Source organism: Neofelis nebulosa, chromosome 4, assembly GCF_028018385.1.
Source record: "Neofelis nebulosa isolate mNeoNeb1 chromosome 4, mNeoNeb1.pri, whole genome shotgun sequence".
Classification (NCBI taxonomy): Eukaryota; Metazoa; Chordata; class Mammalia; order Carnivora; family Felidae; genus Neofelis; species Neofelis nebulosa.
This window is the reverse complement of record NC_080785.1, coordinates 167,039,595-167,049,182: the sequence shown is the minus strand read 5'-3', so window position 1 is coordinate 167,049,182 and position 9,588 is coordinate 167,039,595. Positions and strand designations below refer to the sequence as shown.

Genomic DNA, 9,588 nt, shown 5'->3' with positions numbered 1-9,588 from the left:
CTGACCCCCATTCCTCAGACCCTACTCCCTCCCCTCCCCCCACATTACCCAGGTAGATACTATTTTTAGAGTTCATAGAGCGTAAGAGATTGAGCTACTGTGTGACCTTGGGCAGGTTACTTAACCTCTCTGATCCTCAGCGTCCTTTAGAAAATAATGACCCGGACTTCCTAGCGTTGTAAACAGGGGAGAGATAAGGTGGCAGGGGTAACGATCTTCAACAGCACAGTGCGGCAGAAGTCCTTAGTATACAGCCTAGATGTCATTCTGTCGGTGTTATTACTACTCTTGGGCCACACCCCCCTCCTGTTCCTGGCCAGGGCAGCGCTGGATTGAAACCCACCTTTCAGAGCTGAAACATCCACACGCACTCATAGCGTTTGTTACTTCATCGGCAGAACCCCCACCCCCGTCAGATGCTTCTTGGGGCGTGTCAACCTGACCAGCTCTGTCTTAGCCACAGAGCAATACGAAAATTGACACATAGCGGGCACTTGTCTCCAAACTAACTCTCGTTCCAGGGTCGGTGGGAACGTCAGTCAGCTCTGCTTTTCTGACTTCTGTCTCCGCCTGCGATGTCGGTCCCCCTGTGCAGCATCGATTGTCAAGCCTGAGGTACGGGATGATGACACCGAGACCCGGAGGAGAAGAAGTTGAATAATTTCCCAAAGACGCACAGCGAGGCATTGGGTGGACGTGAATTCAGGTTGTGTTGGCTAGGCTGCAAATTTGTAGATTTTGAGCAGGTAATCTTTGTCACCGTGAGCGGGGATAGCTTCTGGGGGATGCTCTCAGGAGGGTGGGGAGCAGGGCCAGAGACCTTCTGTTCACTGTCTTTGATCTTCTGAATTCCGTACCACGCGTATATTATTGTTTTAAGTATTTTCTATGCCCCGCGTGGGGCTCGAACTCAAAACCCCGAGATCAACAGTCACATGCTCTACTGACTTAGCCGGCCAGGCGCCCCAATGCATACGTTATTTGCCATGAAATTTAAAATATCTTTCAAGTAACAGTCCTTAACTTTGGTGCTTCAGAGAACACCATCAAGGGAGTGAAAGAAACACCCACTGAAGGGGAGAGAAAGAAGTTTCGAAAATCATAGATGTGATAAGGGCTGACTCCTCGGAACCTACGAAGAAATCTGAAACTCGACGCTAAAAGCAAAGTGACCAAATTGTTTCGACCGGGCGAAGGATTTTAACAGCCGTTTCTCCAAAAGAGATACATAAACGGACCATAAAGTTCATGAAAAGTTGCCCAACATCATTAGTCATCAGGGAAATGCAAATCAAAACCACGATGAAACACCACCTCACCCCTGCTGGGATGGGGAGAGTGAAAAAGGTCGGTAACAAGTGTCGATGGGATTGGGGAGAGGCCGGAACCCCCGCCCCCCTGCCACCAGCACCACGAGTGGTGGGAATGCCCAGCGGCACAGCTGTGGCGCTTCTTCCAGAAGTTAACGGGGGACCCTACGTGTGTATCCAAGAGAAAGGACAGCATGTGGCCCACACAGCACCTTGTGCGCGAAAATCCGCAACAGCGTTACTTGTAACAGCCTCAAACTCAACACCGTCCACACGTCCGTCGACTCACGGATGCGTAAACACAACGTGTCCATCTATACACGCGCACGTCACTCGGGTGTGTCCCCCGCGCACGCGCACATCCCGCGGCCGCGAGCAGGAGCGAGGCGCCCACTCCCGCCGCCCCGCGGACGGTCCCCGAGCACACGACGCTCAGGGAGGGGACCCGACACGAGAGGCCACGCGGGGTGGGAGTCCGCGGGTGTGAAACGTCCGGAACGGGCTCATCCACGGACGGGAAGGGGGCTCGTGGGGGCCGGGGAGGGACAGTGACTGCTAAGGGGGAACGGGGTTTCCTTTAGGGGTGATGAAAATGTTCTAAGATTAGATTGAAAACCACTGACTTCTATACTCCAAAGAGTGAATATTGGGGTACGTGGATTGTGGACTTTTTTTTTTATTATTATTAAAAAAAGATTTTTTTAACGTTTATTTATTTTTGGGACAGAGAGAGACTGAGCATGAACGGGGGAGGGGCAGAGAGAGAGGGAGACACAGAATCGGAAGCAGGCTCCAGGCTCCGAGCCATCAGCCCAGAGCCCGACGCGGGGCTCGAACCCACCGACCGCGAGATCGTGACCTGAGCTGAAGTCGGACGCTCAACCGACTGAGCCACCCAGGCGCCTCAATTTTATTTTATTTTTAAAATGTTTCTTTTTTTTTTTTTTCCCATCGTTTTTTATTTTATTTATTTTTGGGACAGAGAGAGACAGAGCATGAACGGGGGAGGGGCAGAGAGAGAGGGAGACACAGAATCGGAAACAGGCTCCAGGCTCCGAGCCATCGGCCCAGAGCCCGACGCGGGGCTCGAACTCACGGACCGCGAGATCGTGACCTGGCTGAAGTCGGCCGCCCAACCGACTGCGCCACCCAGGCGCCCCAAAATGTTTCTTTTTGAGAGACAGAACGCAAGCTGGGGAGGGGCAGAGAGAAGCAGAGACAGAATCTCAAGCAGGATCCACGCCGTCAGCACAGAGCCTGATGCGGGCCTCGAACTCACGAACTGCAAGGTCACGGCCTGAGCTGAGATCGGGAGTCGGAAGCTTAACTGACTGAGTCACCCGGATGCCCCAGAACAGGTCTGTTCCGCAGGTCAGGTGGAAAAGAGCTGATGCTGGGTCCGATGTCGGGGTGGGGGGACGGGAGGCCTAGAACCCGAAGGGCTTGCCAGGTTTCCGGGGGGGGGGGGGCAGTGGACAGTTGGATAAGGAGTGTCAGGGAGAGGGTGGCCTTGGCTTGGGGGTGTCCCTAGACCTGCCTGTGTGTGTCTGCAAGTGTATGGATACGTTTACTTCTATTGTTGGTCTTAAATATATATAAATGACATAACGCAATTATTTTTAAAGAGGGTTTTTTCTTTAATGCTTATTTATTTTTGAGAGAGAGATTGAGAGACAGCGCGAGCAGGGGAGGGAGGGGCAGCGAGAGAGGGGGACGGAGGATCCGAAGCAGGCTCTGTGCTGACAGCAGAGAGCTCGAGGTGGGGCCCCAGCCCATGCACTGTGAGATCACGACCTGAGCCGAAGTCGGGTGCTTAACTGACTGAGCTGCCCAGGTGCCCCTATTTATGTATTAAAAAATTTTTTTTAATGTTTATTTTTGAGAGAGAGAGAGAGAGAGAGAGAAAGAGAGCACTAGTGGAGGAGGCTCAGAGAGAAGGAGACGGAACCCGAAGCGGGCTCCGGGCTCCGAGCTGTCAGCACAGGGCCCGACGCGGGGCTTGAATCCAGGAACCGCGAGATCGTGACCGGAGCCGAAGTCGGACGCTCAACCGGCCGAGCCACCCAGGTGCCCCGCAGTTAGTTTTGAAAAGACCCATGACCTCCTCCCTCCATCCAGAACCAGCAGGATGCCATTCTTCCAATGTGTCTCTGACCCCTCCTCTGATAACGACCCTAGAAAATATTAAGTCCCCTTGCTGGCACCTGCTATAACAGGGAACCACAGGCTGGGCGCCACAGGACAACTGAGGCACATACTCCCTCACGTCTGGAGACCGCACGTCCACAGTCAAGGCGTCAGCAAGGCCAGGCTCCCTCCAAAGACCCCAGGGAAGGACGTGTTCCTGGCCTCTCTCCTCGCCTCCGGGAACCTCGGGGGCTCCCTGGCTTGCAGACCGACGGCCGTCTCCCTGGATCGCTTCACACTGCCCCCCCCCCCCACCCTGTGCAAGTCTGTCTCTGTGTCCAAAGGCCCCCTTCTTATGAGGACGGCAGTCATATCAGAGTAGGGGTCCACCCGACTCCAGGATGACCTCACGGTCACTTCACTAAGGACATCTTCTTCAATACCCGTATTTCCCAGGAAGGTCACGTTCTGGGGTACTGGAGATTAGGACGTGGCCATGGTGCGTGCGTGGGCAACAACACCTCCATCTACCCAGCTAGCTAGCTCTCCCCTGTTGTGTTTACCAGCGACCTGAGTAAAGGTGCTGACGTGCCGAAGGCTAGTGATCGGCCGTTCGGGAGACGCGTCTGCAAGAACAGAGAGAGATCTGGATCCAGGGTAGACGACGCAAAACAGCCAAATAAACAGAAGGTCTCCTGGGAGGGCCGTAAAGGTCTGGGCGCATTCTCAAAAGCCAGCTGAGCAAACGGAGACGAGATGTTCAGTCTGGGCAGGTGAGAAAGTTCTGGAGACGGGTGGTGGGCACGGCTACATCAGTGTGGGAGTATCTGATGCCGCTGAACTGCACCCTGAGAAAAGGTTGAAAGTGGTGGGGCGCCTGGGTGGCCCAGTCGGCTGGGCGTCCGACTTCGGCTCAGGTCGTGATCTCACGGTTCGTGGGTTCCAGCCCCGCGTCGGGCTCTGCGCTGACAGCTCGGAGCCTAGAGCCTGCTTCGGATGCCGTGTCTCCCCCCTCTCACCAAGCCTCCCCTGCTTGTGCTCTGTCTCTGCCTCTCTCTCAAAAATAAATCAACGTTAAAATAAAAAAAAAAAAACAAAAAACTCAAAACCAATAGCGTAGCTGGGCTTCTGAAAAAGCTAATGTGATTTCAGGTCATAATATTAGAGGTCTAGTGCTCAGCCCAAGGGAGGTGGTGGTCTCACCAAACCATTCGGGGACAAGACCAAGATGGGGAAGGGAGACAGGAAGCCACGTCCCACAAGGAAAGACAGACAGACTGACAGCCAGGCCTACCTCCCCGGGGGTTCTCTGTGGGGCTGACCTGCGGAGGATGGAATTGATTCTGGGGTGGACCAGAGGGAGGGATGACAGACCAGCTCGTGTCCCATCTGAGCCTCCTCCCGCTGCCCGGCCTGGCCAACCGCACTGGGTCTGGTCCACTCATGGTCCGCTCTGGCCCCAGGCAGGCAGATGAGTTCCATAGTTCCGATTCCATCTAGCTCCAAAGCGCCCAACAGGGTTGCTGGGGCCTGAGTCAGAGAATCCGGAGCAAAGTTCGGTTCCTAAAATGATGTTGGTGTTTGTACAGCCATGTTCACAGTTGCCAAAAGATGCAGGCAACCCGAGTGTCAGTTGATGGATGAGGGAAGAACACAGTGCGGTCCAGCCACACGCTGGAATATTCCTCAGCGCAGAAAGGAAGGACGTCCTGCCGCCTGCCACCGCGTGGACGGACCCGGAGGCCGCTGTGCGCAGGGACAGGAGCCAGACACAGAAGGACACGTCCCGCGTGACCCCACGCACGGGGGGTCCCCAGAGGAGGCCCATCCACCGAGTCAGAGAGTGGATGGTGGGAGCCAGGGGTGGGGAGGCCGTGCTTCATGGGGGCAGGGTCTCAGTCTGGGGAGATGGAAGGTTCTGGAGACGGATGGCGGGGGCGGCTGCACGACCGTGAGTGCCCTTGATGCCCCTGAGCTGTGCACTTAGAGGTGGTGACGATGGTGACATACATAGATTTTACACAATAAAAATATCAGAGTTCGGCTCTCTCTCTCTCGTTCTATTAAGACTGAAAAAAGAAAAGCCAAACACATCAGGGTCCGGCTGCACAGAGGCCGCCCTTTTCTGTCCGCCCAGCAAGGGCACAAACTGCTTCCTCCAACCACAGGGACGGGACGAGGGGCCGGCCTCTGGCGCCAGCCTTCGAGTGTCCTGCTGGGGTCGTGGTGCTGACTCCGTGGGCAGGGGCCCTGCGTGTCAGGTGCGCGGGCACCCGGAAGGCCTGGGGGCCGCCACCAGCCAGCCAGCCCCTCCGCAGGGCTCCGGCGGTGGCCGGTAAAGCCTCCTCCCAGTCAGGCTCCTCCCAGATCCCGGGGCTCCTCCCAGAGGTGCTCCTGGGGAAGAGCCAACATTTAACCAGCCCGCCCGGGGTGGCCAAACCAGGTGTGCAAGTACCGGGAACACTTCAGTACTTGTTGGCAAATCGAGGCCGCGTGGAGCGCCCGACTGCCCCCGGCGCCCGGAGGCCTCCCCCGGCCCAGCCCCTGAGCCTCACAGGGGAAATCTTTCTCGAGCAGCAGCCTCTGAACTCTCAGCGGCTGGGGAGATGCCTGGCCCATTTGTACCTCGGTTGGGGGGGGGGGGGGGGCGCTAGTGCACCTCACTTAGGCAGTTTAGACTTGGTCTGGGAGCTAGAGGAAGGCGGGTTATTCTGGCCCTCCCGCTGTCCCTTACGCCACCTTGCCGCTCAGTATTCCTACCTGTGCAATGGGCCTTTGCACCTGGCTCTGGCCTCTCTCTCCACCTGCGTCCTGGCCTCCTGGATGCCCCCCTCGCTCCCAGGCTCGATGGGGACCCCCTGGGGCCTCTCAGAACCTCGACAGAGCGCTCCGGCGCTCGGGATGGCCAGCCTGCCTGCCTTTGGGGCCTGGGTCACGGCTCGGTCTCTGCGGCTCTCTCCCCGGCCTGGCCCCACACTGTAAGAATTTGCTTAGGGCGGTGGGTCACGTGAGTCAGGCTGCTATCCCCACCCGCCTACCCCCACCCCACTCCCTCCCACGGAGGGGGGGGTGGCATCGGTGGTTGTGACCCTAAGGGGTGGCTCCCGGCTGGGAGGGTTGGGGCCAGGGATGCTGCTGAGCCCCCCCTGACGTTCAGGCCCCCTCCCCCCCCCCCCCCCCCCCCCCCGAGAATGATGTGGCCCCAAACATCCACGGTGCCGAGGGCGAGAAACCCTGGCCTGGGTCTAACTTCAATCCTGCCTGCTGCTAAGCGGGCCTGGGGCCTCTCCCTCTGGGTGCTCGGCAGGAGGATAAAGCGCTGCCCCCTGGCTCTCCGCGACCGGGGACTTGAACCCCCTTGCTGCGCTCTGCCCCCTCCGCCCCAGGGAGGCGGCCCGTCTCCGCTCCGGGTGGGGGCCCCTGCTCTCCGTCCGTCCGTCCGTGCGATGGGCCCGAAGCCGGGCGGTGACGGGACGCCTCAGGGAGGGGCCCCGTGGGTCGGCTTCGCCTCCGTGACCCCAAGGGGACGAGGCCGGGTCCTGGCCCTGCGCCCCCCACCCCCTGGGAGGCGGCGGGCAGAGGAGAGCAGGCCGCGGGGGGCGGGGGCGGGCGGGAGGACGAGGCCGCACTTCTGGTCCGAGTTCTTTCTTTTTTTAAAATCAGCGCAGTTGAACGCCAGGCTCCGCCCTCCATCCGGCGCCTGCCACGTGGGCCGCCCGGCAGCCGCCCGTGTCCCCCGGCCCTCCTGGGGCTGGCCCGGCGGGCTGAGGCTTCGGTTTCACTTTGCTGTCACCGGACTTCACTTTCGGGCAGAGCCACAGCGGCGGAACGAGGGGTGGAGAGAGCGCGGGGCGGCCGTCAGGTACAGGGTCCCGCCGGGCGCCACCTGCAGCTCCCTCTCCCGAGAGCCTCCGCCCCCCCCTTGGGGTCAAGGTCAAGGGGTCAAGGTCAAGTTCTCCACGTGACCTCGGGCGGGGCGGGCAACCTCCTCCCTCCGGGCTCCTGCCCCCACGCCCGCCGCCTTGAAGTGGGGCCGAGAGTCACGTCCACCAGAGAACGCCAAGGACAGCCCCGCGATGTCCCCAGTGGGAGCCGGTGGGGCGGGGTGCAAGGCAGAACAGGATGTCATGTCAGCTGACGTCACCCAGCAAGGGACCCTTGGCCCAGAAACCGCTAGGAAGGAGGCTCCGTGTGGTCTGAGCCCGGTCCTGGATGTGTGTGCTGGGGGGGGAGGGGGGGGGGGACAGTGTCCCCGAGGCCACCTGCCACCACGGCATCTGTCTGGCAGCCCCAGGCTGGCGGCCCAGCTGCTCTGCTTGCTTTCCGGCACACCTGCCTGTCTCAGGGACTCGGTGTTTTTGTCTGTGAAATGGGCGTGGCCTTGTTCCTCAGTCCCACCCGCCCCACCCGGCACCCTGCGGCCCTTCTGGGGAGTCGAGGGGTCCACAGCCCGGGGGGAACAGAGCCACTGCCTTCCCAGCCCGGGAGGAACCGGGCCCGTCACCTCTCCCCCGGCAGCTCAGGGCCCAGGGCCTCGTGGAGGACTCGCCAGACAGGACCGGGGAGTCACCTGAGGCTCCGGCAGGATAGAGCGTGAACCAATGGGAGAGGGTGGTTTGCTTTTTTAATAACAGCTTTATTGAGATATAATTCACATACTGTACAGCTCACCCACTTCAAGAGTACAATTCACTGGTTGTTAGTACGTTCACGCGTTCACAGAGCTGTGCAACCGCCACCACTAATTCTGGAACATTCCATCACTCCAAAAGCAGCCCTGTCCTCATTAGCTGTCATCCCCACCCGCCCCCGGCCCCCGGCCCCCACGAGCCCCCTTCCCGTCCGTGGATGAGCCCGTCCTGGACGTTTCACACACGCAGACCCACACCCCGCGTGGCCTCTTGTGTCCGGTTCCCTCCCTGAGCGTCGTGCGTTCGGGGTCCGTCCGCGGGGTGGCGGGGGCGGGCGCCTCGCTCCTGCTCGCGGCCGAGGGACGTGCGCGTGCGCGGTGGACACGTTCATCTGTGGACGTGCGCGTGCGCGGTGGATGCACCTGAGGGGCGTGTGCGTGCGCGGTGGACACACCGTGTGTACCTGTTTTTCAGCTACTGGACGTCTGGACTGTTTCCAGCCCGGGCTACCGTGAATCATGCTGTTGTGAACGAGGGCAGGTGTTGAGGTGACCAAAACAAAGTGTTGATGAGAGCGTGTCCGCCCCCAGTGAGTGATGTTCGGGGACACTGCGTTTTGTGGGGTGAGGGGCACCCAGCGGAGGTGCCCTGGCACCCAGGCTCTGCAGGTCTCTGCTGGGCTCCGGGGAACCCCTTCCCTGCCCCCTAGGTTGGCCCGGCCGTGAACCCGGAAGGCCCCCACTGAGGACACCAGAGGCTCCCAGAACCTCAGGGGCTGGCGGACACAGGGCAGGAGCCAGGCGGGCCGGAAAAGCGGTCCCTTCCCTGTAAGGCAGAGGGTCGCAGGGCTATGGTGAGCTGAGCAGACCAAAGGGAGATTTGGGGAAGGGAGGGGAGAGGCCGGGAGGGGAAAGAGGGTGGCACAGGGGTTTCCTCCTAGCCCACGTGGGCCGGTGGCCCCCCTGCACCTGTGCCTGTGTCCTGCCCCACCTTGGGCACGGCGTCCCCAGGCAGGGAAGGAGACGGAGAAATCGGTTACAGTGTCCGATTCCGTCATCCGGGAGCCACCGGCTAGTTGTTTGTTTGTTTGTTAATTTTCTTTAATGCTTATTTATTTTTAAAAATTCTTCTAATATTTATTTATGTTAGAGAGACAGAGACAGACAGAGCGCAAGTGGGGGAGGGGCAGAGAGAGAGGGAGTCACAGATTCTGAAGCAGGCTCCAGGCTCTCAGCTGTCAGCGCAGAGCCCGACGCGGGGCTCGAACCCACGAACCGTGAGATCATGACCTGAACTGAAGTCAGCCGCTTAACCGACTGCGCCCCGCCCCCCCCCACCCCCCGCCAGGCTCCCCGCCTCTGATGTGGGGTAAGACAGGGAACAGCACACCCAGGCGATCACCCGGGCATGCCTCCCCACCCCCAACCTCAGGACCCCTCCCGGGCCTTGCTAACTCCCCTCCCAGGTCCTGGTGCCGAGACCCCACCCCTCGGTGGACGAAAAACCCAGCCCCGATCCAG

At 59.8% G+C, this 9,588-nt stretch overlaps 1 long non-coding RNA gene across 1 annotated transcript; it reads left to right on the top strand.

The window, feature by feature from the left end:
- The first annotated feature begins 7,122 nt into the window (after positions 1 to 7,122).
- Positions 7,123 to 9,387, top strand: LOC131511144 (uncharacterized). Its single transcript, XR_009261349.1, has 3 exons — positions 7,123 to 7,299; positions 8,543 to 8,657; positions 8,778 to 9,387. It is a non-coding gene; the product is annotated as an uncharacterized LOC131511144 (long non-coding RNA).
- The last annotated feature ends 201 nt before the right edge of the window (positions 9,388 to 9,588 follow it).